General features: G+C 41.1%; 1 long non-coding RNA gene across 1 annotated transcript in view; it reads left to right on the top strand.

The window, feature by feature from the left end:
• The first annotated feature begins 1,848 nt into the window (after positions 1–1,848).
• The window catches only part of LOC137151915 (uncharacterized), a 122,805-nt gene continuing 108,761 nt past the window's right edge, over positions 1,849–15,892 (top strand). The window contains exon 1 of the long non-coding RNA XR_010919406.1: positions 1,849–1,941. This is a non-coding gene — a long non-coding RNA (uncharacterized lncRNA). The remainder of the gene's footprint in view (positions 1,942–15,892) is intronic.

The raw sequence follows: 15,892 nt of genomic DNA, 5'->3' as shown, positions 1-15,892 counted from the left end.
ACATAGACAGCCATGCCTAGAGGGTTGAGTAGGAGTCAGATGGCAACAAACAAGAGTTGAGGCTCAGAACCAGAGTGAGAAGCCACAAAAAGGAGCAGGCAGTGGTATGTGGTGGCCTTTTTAGTAGGGTATGCACAACTTTTTAGATAACAATTAAAATCTTTATCTAATCTACACACATCAATTAATAAACCAAATCAATTCACATTTATACACCATTTCACTGAAATACAGTTTCAGCTCTTAGCCTGCTTTTCTGTAAGTATTCACAAATTGCAATTTTGGTTTTGGCCCTTATGTTTCTTATAATTTCTGGTTTTGTTGCATAAACTCCTGCAGTAAATGAATTTTTGCACTAAAGTTTCCATCCTGACAATGTTTGTACTGTTAGCTCTGTTCCATCAGTTCTACACTTGCATGCCTTTCTAGTCCTCCATGCAGAAATGTAGTAGATGAACACAATGTTACTATACAGCTATAATCTAACTGATCTTATTGCATGTGTGACGTTTTAGTATATGCATGGTGTCTGAATCCAAACCTCAGAGTTATGACTGGAGATGGGACACTAGAGAGGGAGGGCTGTGAGTGGGCCCACAGAGAATTCTTTCCCAAGTGTTTGGCTTGTGGTTCTTGCCCATAGGCTCAGGGTCTAACTGATCACCATATTTGGGGTCAGGAAAGAATCTTCCCCCAGGTCAGATTGGCAGAGACTCTGGGGTGTTATCACCTTCCTTTGCAGCATAAATCATGGGTCAATTGCTGGATTGAAATAGAGTAACTAGTGGATTCTCTGTAACTTGAAGTCTTTAAATGAAGAATTAATTACTACAGTAACTCAGCCACAGGTCATGGGCCTACTACAGGAGTAGGTGGGTGAGGTGGGTGTGGCCTGCAATATACAGGCGGTCACACTAGATAATCTTGATGGTCCCTTCTGGCCTTAAAGTCTGAGTCTATAGAAATCTGTAATACACTTAATCCAATCATCTGCCAGAAATATACAAAGGCATGATCTCATTAATAATTATTGAATTGTTGAGTTATGCCTTTCCTTACTTACATAACAGCAAGTCCCTATTAAAACTGTGTATTCAATTCTACATTTGCATGCCTTTTTAGTGACATTCTATAAAATGGCATCTTCCATGTGGGGCGACATGCCACCCCATGCACATTTGGGTATCAGACAGAACCACTCTTCAGCCAGTTCACAAGCTACCAGTTGGATCACATTTAATTCTGGGACATGTAGTGCATGAGTTGTGCACCTAGATGGCACAGCCCTGGGAACAGGGCTGGTGCAGGGTCAAAACAAGACAGGAGCAAGGTCTGGCATAGCAGCTAGCTGAGCATCCATTTAGTTGCACAGATAACTTCCTGGTGGCCCCTCCAGCCTTAAGTAGTGCACCTGGACCAACCAGGGACCCCAGGAGCACTGCCAATCAGGCCCTCCCTGGGCAGCACATACTGTGGTGCTTGGGCCCACAGCCTGTTAATTACTGCTATGCTAGAACTGCCGCATGGATGCAGCAGTCACCGACCAGCAACCGCAGCTTTTATACCTGCAGATCCTCACACTTAATCTTGGGTAAATCACTTCATCTCTCTGTGCCTCTGTTCCTCATCCTCTAAAATGAGGATAATCATACCTTTGCCCCACCCTCTGTCTGTCTGTCTTGTCTACTTATCTTGTAAGAAATTTGGAGGAGGAACCATGTCACAGGCTGCACTGGGATCTTTAGGAGGGAACTGCTCCAGCCTCACTAATAGCCTAGAAGGGCCTGATAAACGGCAGGTGATCCCCATAAAGAGTCAGAGGGGAATAGGAAGAAGCAGCTGTGGAGAAAAGAGCTGTAGTGAGCAGAAGACTCTCGTGGGAAATCCTGATTGGGAGAAGGGTTGGGGTTTGGAAGCCAGAACCAGAAGGCCAAACTCTAGGTAGGAAGGGGTGTTAGTGGTGACTTTGTGAAGAGTAGACTGGGCCAGAAACAGAGCTCCAGGCATGGCAGAAGATGCCAGAGCAGAGTATGAACTATTGTTCTGTGGTGGTGGACTTTATTTTGGGACCTTGAGGATTGTTTTCAGCTGTTTCTATTGTTATACTGGTCCCAAACAGAGGTGATATTAGCCATGAAAGACTATGTGGAGTTTGTAAGGGGGCCTGAAGAACAGAAATAGAGGCAGGGTACTCAGAGCTACCCACACCAGATAGCGGCTGCCGTGTTACAGACCATCTCTTTGTATATGTTTTTGTACTGTTATAAATTCAGTAGGGCCCCATCCGCAGTTTGGGTCTTCTAAGTGCTATTGTAATACAAATGATAAAATTCCTCTGATACAAAACACTTACTATTCATGAATAACTTATATCAGTATTATTTGGCAGCTTTGTAAAAATACCCCTACTGGGACTTGCAATGAATCATTTACACATGAAGTGTGCCACATCCTGGCACTTCAAAGATGGAGTAAGGAAAAGGTTCACTCATAGTAGTCCATAAGAGGACTATTGGCTCCTAAGGGTCTTCCTTCAATAAGGAAGTAGACAAATGGAGTCGACTTGGTGAATAGTTCTATAAATCTGGAAGGGTTAAGTATGCAATCCTATTATTAAATAGCTTCCCAATAAATTCTTGCATCTTACTCATGCAGGTAATACCATTGAAATAATTGAAAAGCATAAGAAAAGCTTATACTCCACAGAATCAAAAGAGATGGTTTAAGTGGCATATTCCTTTATCAAAAGGAGAACATACAGATAGCAGAATGAGGACAAACTCTTTAAAAAAAAAAAAAAAAAACCCAGATACAATAACTGGCAGATCAACTAGTGTTGCAAAAGTATTCAGATATGAAGGACTTCATGCCAGCATTGTTTAGAAAGCTATGCAAATTGATATCTCAGATCTTGCAGTCAGAGAGCATATGGTCAGGAACGCAAAAAGAGAATCACTGAGTAATACAGATGACTTAGGGTAAATATCATGAATATTTAAAAACAACATAATGCAGCTGATTTTTGTTCTTCTTCATTACTTTAACATGGATTATTTTGCATGCCACTGATTATTGGAACCACTCATGTAAGTAAGTGCTTACATCCAAGAGTAAGGGTTGCACAATCTAGCCCTAAATAGGTAGCACTCAAAGTGTGTGAGGTGCTTTACAAACAGCTGTGTCCTTATCTATATTAGGTTTATTCCACTGTTGCTACTACTGGTTCAGCTCTGCCAATCCCAGCAATGTTGGGGTTCACTAGTAAACTGCTAACAGTTGGTCTATAACTTCCATTTCATCTAATTCTTCTCAGAGCAGATTGAAAAGACATGGTGGTTAATAGCTGGCAGGAGTCAGTAGCTTGTCTGTAGTGGAGCTCCCACCATTGAAGCTGCAATGGTGATAGCACTGGTGGGAATCTTTTAGATGGAAAATAAATCTCCTTGTAGGTTAGCTCTGTGAAAACAAGTCCTTTCCCTGGGACAGTCTAAGCAGACAAAAAAATCACAGGATGTGGTAAAAAGAATACAATATGTAATTACATGGAGGGTGTCTTGATGGTTCTGGGATTGTAGTTTTAAGTACATTAAATAAATCTACCACACTTTTCTCTATCCTTCCATCTCCTCTGAAGAGCTGAATTGCTCATACTCTCAGTTGCCACCCATCTTTAAATGGATAGAGGTAAATGGATAAGGTTGCCTTAGTATTTGCAAAATTACCTGTACTTGCAATTGGGGTGATGTAAAATAGTGCAAACACTGGGACAAGGTAATCTCATTATGAAAAGCAAATGGCAGATTTAAGGGTGATCACTGTAGTACTGCAAGACAAACTGCAAAAAGAGAAAAAGTATTATAACTGTGCTGTAGAATTTCCTTAAGAGATTCTCCACCCTGTTGCGGACCTGTTCCTGCTTGCTGTACTCATTGGAGCCAATGCTATTATTTGTGTGATTTTTAAGACAATAGGATTCAGCTAAATAAAGGAAGCAACTGGCATATGTCAGGCTCAGAGAAATGGATCAGAGGCAACAGTTCCCTTATACTGCACCACTGTGACTATCTGCCACAGAACAGCTTCATTTTGTATTAAGTACAGTTTAGAGGTCATTATATGTAGTTAGTTAGGTAATGGTTTTCATCTATCAAGCACTTTACAAACAGTATGTAAATAATATACTGAGCCGTTACTATGACTGAGCCAAATACTAATCATGTCTCAATTTTTCTCAGTGCTGTTTATAACCAATGCCACTTCCTATACTTCTGAAGAAAGGGAGCTGTTATTTATTTGTTAGTCATGTCCTGAGGCTACAGTCTGCTATAGCAGTCAGATTATCTATTTGTCCTGCTTCACCACTGAGGAGATCATTTTAGCTCAACATGCCATAGAGTGATACGGGTACTTCCTTATTGTACCACTTAATAAGTCAAACATAAAACACAGCAGATTCTTCAGTTCTCATTGCCCTTTTTACAGTTTTTTTTGGCGGGAGGGGTGTGGGGAGGGATTAGATATCCAGTTGAGGAGAAAGAGAAAGGTAAAATATATGGCCCAAGATTACATTAGTATATCACTGCTTTCCTCAAATTCACATGCTGTGCCTTTAGGAGGTTTTTGGCCGGACACTTCCCTAGCAACACTAGTCATAGCAACAGCAGTGAAAGTATCAGTAATGTAAGAGTTTTCTAATAGAGCTTTGATAGTCTAGCATCTGAGCTGCCTGTGGGAGTGACACCTCCCCCAAACGGTGGTTGTGACCTTTAGCATCATTTTCTGTGATTTCCCCCCCCCCCTTTTCTTTATTGCTGAAACTCTATTGAGCTTTCTTATAAACTAGATGCTTTTGTCAGTGGACTGTACAGATGAGACTGCAGTAAAATCTACAACACTGAAAACAAATGTATGACTAATAGCAAAGGTAATGTTGTACTATTGCTTGGAAAATGAAATGCCTACATAATATCAGACATTATATAAAGTGCAGGGTATATGCAAATATATGGGTTATAAGTAAACCCCAGAATTTACGAAGAGCTACCATACTCTGGGATCTGAGACACTAAGGTATTTCTTTTCTATACACAGAATTCAAAAGAACTGCTTTCTCAGGCTGTCTTCACTGACGGCGGTAAATTCGCCGCCATCAGATCGATTTCTCTGGATTGACTGAGCGGTCAGTGAAGACCCGCTCAGTCGATCCAGAAATCGACTTATTAAGACCACCTTCTCAAGTGGCATAGCGCTGCGTCGACGGGAACTGTCGGCACACTGCAGTGAAGACGGCGCGCAGAAGAGAAGCAGAGAAGTTGATAGGAGTTATGCAAGTTTTTTGTGTAGCTTGTGTAACTCCGGTCGACTGCTGCCAAATCTCAGAGGTAAGGGAAGACAAGCCCTCAGATACCATACTATGGTGAATGCTGGAATATGTTGACTTGAATGGTGGTAACTACTGATTTGCATTAGAGCGTAGAGACCTCAGCTGAGATAGGACTCCAATCGTACCAGGCACTGTACAAACACCGAAGAGGCAGTCCATTCCCTGAAGAGCTTACATGTTAAGCAGCAGCACAGAGAAGGGAAGATTCCACAACAGGTCAGTTAGTGGCAGAACTCAGATACCTGGGGTCCCAGTCCACTGGAGCCTTCTGTCTCCCCAGATTGTGCCTGTTAAGATACAAAGAAATATAATTGTGCACTCAACATCTCAGCTGATGTAAGTCTAGGATAAGACTGATTTCTCTTTAAATCACTCTTACACACAAATGAGGTACAATTACATAGAAAATTCCTGTCTAGAACAAATAATGCAGATAAGGGCACACAGCCATTGCATCCCTATGCTGCATGATGCCATTTTCTGCTGTTACTCGTCAGAAATAAAACTTTAAAGTTCACGGGGGCGGGAGAGGGAGGATGTGGAAGTGAAAACTAACAAAGCACTTAAATATACCATTTCATTTTTGTTATACTTGACACTCAAAATATTGACCTTCCATTAGCATGGTTACAGAGAGGGCTTTAAAAAAATCTAGTACAATATCTCACTTCTCCCTTACCAAAGAGATTTTGAGGAGTTTTTGTCCTGATTTATTCATGCTCCCGCTTCCTCTCACCATTACCTCATTTTCCCTGTCAGAAACTGTTACTAGTATCTAAAACTTTTGTTAACTCTCTCTCTCTCTCTCTCTCTCTCTCTCACTCACTTATATATATATATATATATATATAAGTTCAGAGTATTCTGAACATTATGTAATGTAGCCCGATGATTTCAGACAACGCCATTCCAGTATGGGGGCAGTTAGAATTTGCAATTGTGTCAGATTTGGTTTTTGAAGGTCCTAATCCTTGTTGAGAATCTAATGGGTGGGCTGCAGTAAAACTGTGGAAAAGGGAACGATATACAGTAGAGTGCTACAAAAGGTCAATGGCATGTCACAGCCAGCTGGAAATTTGGTGAGATCCACATGGTGATTCCTCTGGCAGCTGTGTAATTACTGTGTGTTGCTACATCTAGGACTCTCTTCATGATTCCCTGTTTATGCTTGGCTTTCATGTAAATTGCACACTGGCTCTCCTATATTAGTTAGTCAAAAATAGAATTGTCAGCTTGCAATGGGAGATTCAGCTGGAAGGTGCCATGGGGAAAGAACAGAGATATAGGGCCAGGGGTTGAGGAAAAAGGAAGAATTTGACACAATTGACCAAAGTACAGTAGTTGAATGTAAAGATTGGTTGCACAAATTAAACTAGCTCCCAAATAGTTTGGATTTGCTGAGTCCGTACATAGCCAATAACTCAAAACATCCATGTCATTGGGGGAGGGTTGGAAACAGTAAAACTGTTTGAAAAATCACTAAAAATGTATTTCTTTCAGTGACTGTAACATTTGCATTGTAATCAATAGAGCTTCCTTTATAAACACAATGTTAAATGTATTCCCTAATATATGACTGTCACTGGTGTTCGAGTACGACTATGACTGGGAATCAGTTTCCGCATGTAGGGTTCAGGAAACTTGCTTGGGCTCATTGGTGTCTACGTTCCCTCCTACTGTTGGCCAAGGTGGCATGCCAATATTCTGTTAGATGGTCTGCTTCCTTCATAGCAGAGTGCCAGGCTTGCCTGTCGTGGGCCGTATCCTCCAAGGTCATTAAGTCTAGTCTGGTAGACTGTATGTACTGCTTGATGCAATCCCAGTAGCAGAGTTTGGAACGGCCAACCTTCCTACTGCCTTTTTAAAATTCACTATACAGAACTCTCTTAGGTAGTCGATTATTATCCATATGTATGACATGGCTGACCCAGGTAATTTGCCTCCACACTTCTATGCTTAGCATGGCTCTCAACCATAGTACTTCATTGTTAGTGATTTTGTCAGACCATTTGATTCCCATTATGCTGTGTGGGTAGCATTGTTGCAGGCAGTTAAGTTTTTGGATATGTTGATGATAAAGGTCTCTAACGAGTATAGAGGACAAGGGAGCACCACAGCTCTGTAAATTTCACATTTTTGGACACTTTGACCCCCCCGTCTTGTCCAAAGTCCTTTTTGTAGGTGACCAAAGGCTAAGGCAGCTGACTTTAAGCATGCTGAAAGTTCTTGATCAATGCTGGTGTCATCAGTAACTGTGCTACTTAGGTAGCAGAAGGATTTGATGTTATTTAATTGGCAGCTGTTCAATTTTTTTTCTGGTGGTGGTGGAGGTAATGTGTTTCTGCCGGGAGATTGTTGACACAGGATTTCTGTTTTCCTTACATTAATACAAAAACCAAACAGGGATACAGCATGGGCAAAGGAATTCAGCAAGTATTGCAGATTAGTCTCGGAAAGGGCAACAAATGCTGAATCATCAGCATACACTAGATACTCTATTTCACTTTGCTGGGATTTACTTTTAGCCTTGAATCAGTAGAGGTTTAGAAGTCTGCCACTGAATTGTGTTGTTAAAGTGACACCTGGTGGCAATGGTGGCATGTGTGGCAACTTTTAGCTTTCCATCCAAGAGCAAAGTAAATAATGTAGGGGCAAGCACCAGCTCTGTTTAACTCCCTGGGCTACAAGAAAGGGATCAGATGAGTCAGCACTAATATATGGGCCTGCATGTTGTCATGAAGGTAGAGTATAAGGTTGGTTATTTGTCCTGGGCAGCCAAACTTTGCAAGAAGGCACCAGAAAGCAGAGTGTCTGATGGAGTCAAATGCCTTGCTAAGGTTGACAAAGGCTATGTACAGGGGCATTTGTTGTTCAGCAGCTTTCTCCTGTACCTTACGTAGGGTAAATATCATGTCAGCAGTGCTGCATGGTGAACGAAAACCACACTGGGATTCAGGGAATACATCATCTGCAATAACATGAAACTTTTTCAACAACAGCTTACTAAGGACCTTACCAGCGATGGAGAGGAGTGAAATGCCACGATAATTGCCACAATCATGTCTGTCCCCTTTAAGATTGTAGATTGTAACTATTTTGGCATCTTTGAAATTCTGGGGTAAAATGTCATTTTCCAAGCAGAAAGTAAATAGGTTTAGTAAAGCTTTGTGAAGTGTAGGACCATTGTGTTTCAGTACTTCTGCCGGAATTTCAGCTCCAGCTGCCTTTCTGTTTGCCATATCCATAAGAGCATTCTTAGTCTCCTCCAAAGCAGGTGGATCTTCAAGTTCAAATTAAATTGAACTGGTCTTTTCTCAGTTGAATCTACTGTTTGAGCATTTGTGCTCATCTCATGATTCAAAAGAGTTGCAAAATTTCTTTCCATCTTTCTAGTATCATGCTGTGCTCACTCAAAAGGCTGATGCTGTCAGTGGACAGGGGATTGGAGAGTTATTGGCTCTTTGCGGTCCGTAAATGGACTTTATCTCCTTAAAAAACTCTTGGGTGTTATTCAGCAAAACCAATGAGAATCCTGTAGCACCTTAAAGACTAACAAAGTTCTGCGGGCATAAGCTTTCATAGGCTGCAACCCACTTCGTCAGATGCATGGGTGTTATTAGTGATGGGTGTTGTTAGTATCAGGAAGAGCTTGTAGTTGCTTTATTTCTCCACCTAGTGTCCTCCATCTCCTGCAGAATTTTCTTCACTTCAGATTTTGATTTCCTGAACATTTCTGCAGCTGTGAGGTAGGAGGGATGTTCAATTTAACTTGGGCCACAAGGAATACTTGAATATTGTTGTCATTCGCATCAAACCATTCCACATTTCATCGAGGTGGGACATCAAGGACCAGCTTTAGCTGTTGATTGCACTGCAGTTTGAAAGGCACCCCCATCTTTTTTTGACAGTTCCACTGACTCTTTCAGTGGCACAATTTAATAATGCCGCATGAATGGAAATTGCTAACTGGTTTCTTTTCTCTTCCATGCGAAGTTTAAAGACATCAACATGTTGCCTCGGTTTGGGGGTAATTTTCAGTCTAGGACTGTGAATCCTGATGTTCAAGTTAGTATGGATAAGCTGTTGATCCATAAAGCATTCTGTACCTCACATAGCCCTGGTAATGTAAACATCCCTCAGGTCATTACGACAAGTAATGACATAGTTTAGAAGGTGCTATCGTTTTGACCGAGAGTGCTGCCAAGAATAGAACCACTTCTCAGGCATGTTGAAAAAGGTGTTCGTAACAGCAAGATCAAACTCTGTGCAGGGTGTTAGGAGTTGTTCTCCATTTGTGTTTAGCGACCCTGACATCTAAATTTCCTCATGACTCTGTTCCAAGAGGTGTAGACATTTCCAATGTGAGCATTGAAATCACCCAGTAATAACATTTTGTCATTGTTGTGTATGTTTCTTAGAATGTCACTCAACAGGCTGTAGAACTGAGTCTTCATTTCTTTAGGAGCAAGTAGTGTTGGGGCGTAGGCACTTATTATTGCCAGAAAGTTGTTGTGGGACAGTAGTATCTGCAATATCATTGAGCACTTGGATATTGACACAGGCAGCTGAGTTTGCTATTGCAAGACATACCCTATGTGGGCTGATGTTTTGATCTGCCTTGTAACCTGACCAATAGAAAGTGGATACTTTTTCTCTAAGACAGTGATTCTCAACCTATTTACCATTGAGGGCTGGATATGTAGCCCTCTATATGTTTGGGCCACATTCACACATCCACATCCATAAACTACCTGTATGGCCCTCAGGATGTCAAATAGGCTGCAGCTGTGTGCTGATTGGGCCACAAGTTGAGAACTATTGCTCTAAGCGCACTGCTGTCATGTAGTCTAGTCTCAGATAAGGTGGCAATATCTGATACCTGTATAGCTCTTTCGCTACTAATGAAGTTCTTCTACAAGTTTGATTTTCCTTTGAGTCAAGTAGTATGCAAATGTTCCAGCACGTGATTGTCAGTTTCTCTCCATTTTTGTGATTATTTCTTCTACTTAAATGGAGATCCCACTGGTCATGGGAAACCAACCAGTGAATCAATAAGAGGAGAGCCTTTTTACCCCAACTTTTATTGAGGTAGGCAGGGCCTCCCTGAATAGGGCCACCTGGTCACCCAAGTGGGACCCCATGTTACCATCACAAAGCAAGAATCATACAACCATCACACCTAGGCTGCTAATGTGGAGTCATTGGCTACTGGCTTTCAGCTTCTCAGGCCTGTCAGCATCGCCTAGGAAACTCATACCATGAGCCTTTTGATAAGGGGTTGAGGAATGCTAATAGTGAGGTACTGAGAGGGTGGAAACTGTTGGTACTAGTAGATTGCCTACACAGAATAATTTATCGTGCAACCTGTGGCAACCTGTAGCAGGATGCATGCTCTGGGATTCCACAGTCTTTAACCAATGGAGAGCCGATACTTGATGGCCAGAGGATGCTGTGTCTGCCTCGCAAAGCCTGCTAACTTGCCTATGTGGCTCCTGCTGCTAAGAAGGGTCCTCCACCAAGTGACTTGGGCTTGATGGCTGTTGATCCATTTTAGGATTCTTCCACCCACTTAAGCACTAACCATTCACCCTGCTGTCGACAAAGGGTGTACACCTGGATTCACCAGTCCCAGATCCAAATACTGGATATTTAGCCCAGATGAGGAGCTATAGGAGAGATGAGGGGTGGCCTCAGGGTGAGGCTCTAGGCAGTGGATTTTCCCTACCCCTGATACCAATTGATAAATACACAAGAAAATAAGGATGAAGACTTCTCTTTTCCTGCCTAGGGGCCTTTGATGTTCCCTGTATTGACAGCCTCCCACCCCTTGTCTGGTAAGATACGTTGGGAGGCTTTTTGCCTTGACTGCTAAACAGGAGCATGTGGTTAATAGTGCTCCATGTCCCCAAGAGGATGTGGTCAGGGGGCTAAGGCCCATGCTTTCATCACACATGCATAGTAATTGTTTGGCAGCCACAAACTGGGCTCCTGGAAGTGCGCTCTGCATTTTCTGGAAGTAGCGGTAAGGGCTGTTGATGAGTACACTGCCCCATCCTCTCCTTGAACCACACTGACCTGAGAAGGTAGCATAACTCTGTAAAGCTTCACTTAGCTACTCCTGACACCAATAACTCTGAGGGAGAACCAGTCAGAACTAATCCAGCATTCACACAAGAGAACATATTTTATGTTTGAGTTCCCATGTGTGTAATATCAAGGAAAACAGGACCTTGTACCAGATGTGTCCTCCAGATAGCAGGTGCCAACAAGCAGCTGCAAGTAATGAACATCTGCATCAAAACACTTTCTCCTTTTGGCAGCGGAATGTGGTTTAGTGTGGGAAACTATGCGCAAAGATTCTCAAGTTCCCAGGTTCTGCCGCTGTCTGACTTTGTGTTACTTTGAGGAAATTGCTGAATCTCTTTGTGTTTCAGATTACCAGTCTGTAAATAATGCTTACCCACAGGGGTATTCTGAGGCTTAATTAACATTTGACAAATGCTTTGAAATCCCCTGATAAAAGATGTTATATTGGCGCAACATTATGCCTCACGAACACTTCTCAGATACTATTTGGGTATACAGTATTTCCTTTTTACTTGTTCATGAGTACAATCATGACAGAATGGTTTATCTCAAGGATAGAGAATATTCATACAAGTGAAGGTGATGGAGCATGTAATGTATTGATAAGCATTGCCCTTAGTCTGCACTAATTTCAGATGGCAGAATCTCTTCTATGTGTATGTATATCATGATATATGTTCTAATATTGGAGTAACTAGACTATAGCATTTTCAGTATGATGCTCATATAGCTATGTGAAAAGCAGAAGGAGCAAAAATAAGCCCCAGATTGAACAACCTTGGTTCTGTTATATTTAAATAAATCATCATTATATACATTAGCTTGACTTTAACCAATGGATCATTTTTCTGCCGCTCTTCAAGTCCTGCTCCTAATATTTTTTTATTAAAACATCAATCCATTTTACAAACTAGAGTACTGAGCATGCATTTGGAATTTAGTAAGACACTTATCCTTAATGTGGACTGAACACAGTTATTTAAAAAGCAATAACACATAATTTGCAAAGCATTTTTTGCTGACAGTCCTTGACCAGATGGCATGAAAGTGTAGTTGTAATTGCTATGGCGCACCATTATTGCAAAGGCAGCAAATAGTCAAATCAGCCTTACACATACCAGACATGTTTCACATGGAAAAAAGTTGTATATAGCAGATGATAACTTGAGAGAGCTATAAACACCACCTGGTGCAAGTGGACTTTGGATGAAACACATATCCTCTCAGGACTAGAAAGATGTTGACAAATTGGAGGGAATTCAGAGACTGGTTCTAGGGGGATTGATTTATGAAAACAAATTCAAGAACTAGATACCAATCTGTATACCATGGATAAATAATGACAGTGGGACAGATTGAAGTCAGTGTGACCAGTCACATAAGTAAGTACTCATAAATGTGAAGAAGGGGCCAACAATCTGTCCATAAGGCAAGTGAGAAGTATAATGACCCAAGAATACTTCAATAGTGTAGACATGAAGAGGGAGAGAGGAATTGTTTAGATTAGTCTATGGAAATGTGACTAGAAGTACAGGTGGGACACTGAACAAAGAAAAATTTGTCTGACACATTTCCTAAAACTATATTTCATTTAGACCATGGAATAATATCTCAAAAGTAGTAGTGCATTTCCCATATCTTCACTCATTTAAAATTAAATCGATAATATAGACTGTCAAATTCACCTTCCTGTATGGTGGCAGATAAGAAACAAAGACTTAGTACAGAGATTCTGAGTGATTCTGACTGAAGCTTGACTGGGAGGACGAGGGCTGTTTCCAGCAAAGTACCACTGTGTGTATAGAAATAGATGTGTATATGACTTAGTGATATCGACATTAATGTACATTGTTAGTGTTTAAATTTAAATAATATGCAGTCTGGCCAACCAATATCCCATATCACCACCTCAGTTATTGATTGATATTAACTGGAGGCCAAAGGTTCCATGTCCAGGAAGTGTAGCCGTCTCCTCCAAACCAGACTGTAACCAAAGAATTGTTTCCTCTGTGTTTGTATGGTGTCCAGGCTGACGGGGTCCCAATCATGCTTGTACCCTTCGGATGCTAATATAATAAATTTACTACAAATAATAGTACAAAAGGGACAGAACTTTTTACTCATACAGCCACATTGAGAGGGATATAAACAGGAAACTTAAAAATAAACTGAAGGAGACAAGACTTCCTCACCTTGCCTCCCAACCCCCAAGCGATTGTATCTAACTTGAGCGGGTTGATAGTGGAAGGTGTTTGAGATTTGTAGGTAGGATTTCACTCTCCTAAAAGGTGTATATCATTGGAATTTACTCTTGTTTGTTGTTTAAACTCAGACGCACCATTCCTGAAGGGTCCCCCCCTCCTTGTCTTCCTCCTGAGAATGACATCACAACTTCTAAAATGGATGATTGGCAGATCCTGTTACAGCATTCTTGGATGGAATACCTTAAGAAAAGGGACTGACAAAAACCTTTTGGTCTCCACACATTCAAAGGAGTGGAAAAGTAGTTCAGTGGAGATAGGAAGGATGTCTGGATACTGGGTTACTGGATGCCCAATTCCCGTTAATTGTATTGGGAACCGGGCATCCAAATCCAATCCCTTAGCCGCTTTTGAAAACCTCACCAAAACCTTTTAAAATAGGTTTCAACAAAACTGATTCAAAACTATGAAGAGATTTAAAGACAGGGTCTAGGTACTTCATTACATCAAAAATCTCAGGAAGATTGTAATTTTTTACCTACTTATCCCTCAGTGCAAGAAGTCCTTTTGCAGTATTGTATAATGTATATGCATAAAACAAATACAGGAAATTGTTTGCATCCAGCACTGAAGGAGAATCCTTTCCAGTTGTTTGAAGGATGGAGTGTAGGACTACGAAGAAGGTGACTGGATGCCGCAGGCTCAACCTGCCACTCTAGCACCTGATCTGAAAATAACATTCTATTTGTTAATAGAATACACTGAGCCTGCCACCAGTGATAAGGCCAAAGAACTTTGCCTCTGTCAATCCATATAAGCTTAAAAAACTAATTTAAAAAGTACAGGTTCCCTGTTGATTCTCTCAGTAGGCTACATATTTTGAGTAATATATCATTGGATCAACACCCTTTCAGCTTCAAGGTGCTGAAACTCAATTTGTTCACAACGGCAAGTAGACTACACTGTAAATTGTTCATCTCAGTGGTATAAAAAAAACCCCTGGAAAAACAGACTATATGGAGGGGGTTATATAATGCAGTGGCTTTCATACCGATGCGTCAGCTGTGAAGACCTGAGTTCAAATGTGTTACAAGTAAGAACTGAAATAAATTTGGTCTCAGTTTTATTCCTAGCTCAACTTTTGTACATAATGCAATACTGTCATATAGTTTGGCATAGTTAGAAAAAGTCTTTGGGGAAAGCCCACGACTATAACAGTGTGGCTCATGGAAGTGATCATGAATATCCTTTTAAGAACCATACAAGAATTCCCCAGTGCCAGCACATAAAAAAAATTCAACCTAGCTCTAGTGAGTAGGGTGAAATTCTACCTGCAAGCACACATTCTGAATAAACAATAGTATGTGGGGAACTTGGCCATGTTACATCCTCTCTCTGTCTCAGTTTTCTTACCTGTATAATGGGAATCATAATGCTTACCTACTTTACAGATGTCAAAGCTTAATTAATATTTTCAAAATGCTTGATATTCTTGGACTGATAGAGTAGGGTAAGAGAGCTAGGTTTATTGGGTGGGAAGCTGAAAGTTGTGTGTTTTCCCTTTGCTCATAATTTTTAACAGCTTGCTCAATAAGCATCTGCTAACATGCTGAGATTAAAGAAGCCCCATCCTCTACCAGTTTAATCTATGGTAGTGCTGCCAAGCAGTTGGTCAAAATTTGAGGCCGTGGGGACGTTGGAAGTAGAAATTAATGTAGTCATAGTATTTTCTTTGATGCAATCTTGTTTATTTACAAGGAATTACAAAATCCTGTGTCTGAATACACAAGGAACCAAGAACAAAAGACCCAATTCTTAATTTACAGCCCCCAAGACTCTCTAGCCAACACCAGACCCAAAAGAACACTCTTTGGCTTTTTCCAGGGTCACACTGTATCTACAGGCTCCTGCTTGGTTTTCTTGCCTCACCCCTGCTCAATCCTTGTCTGTTTGTTTTCAGTTTGCATGACACCTCCAACCAGTAATCAGCCAAAAGCTCCTGGCAGGTTCACACACACCTTTGGCTTAGGTGGGGGCTTATGCTTACGGTTATGTTAATTAATATTCACCCTTCAATCTTAATGGGGTTTTAACTCAACCCACAACAAGGTTTTACCCAGCTCATAACTTGTGTCTAATTTATGTAGTTTTTTCTAATTGTATCTATCATGGTGGGCATCTAATCACTGTGAGTCCATAATGCATATTCACTCAGAACAGC

The sequence above is a fragment of the Emydura macquarii genome, unplaced genomic scaffold (genome assembly GCF_026122565.2).
Source record: "Emydura macquarii macquarii isolate MOO-44397 ecotype Brisbane River unplaced genomic scaffold, CSIRO-AGI_Emac_v2 contig_1119, whole genome shotgun sequence".
NCBI lineage: Eukaryota > Metazoa > Chordata > Testudines > Chelidae > Emydura > Emydura macquarii.
The sequence above is the reverse complement of the archived record's forward strand: the minus strand, read 5'-3'. Positions and strand labels throughout refer to the sequence as shown.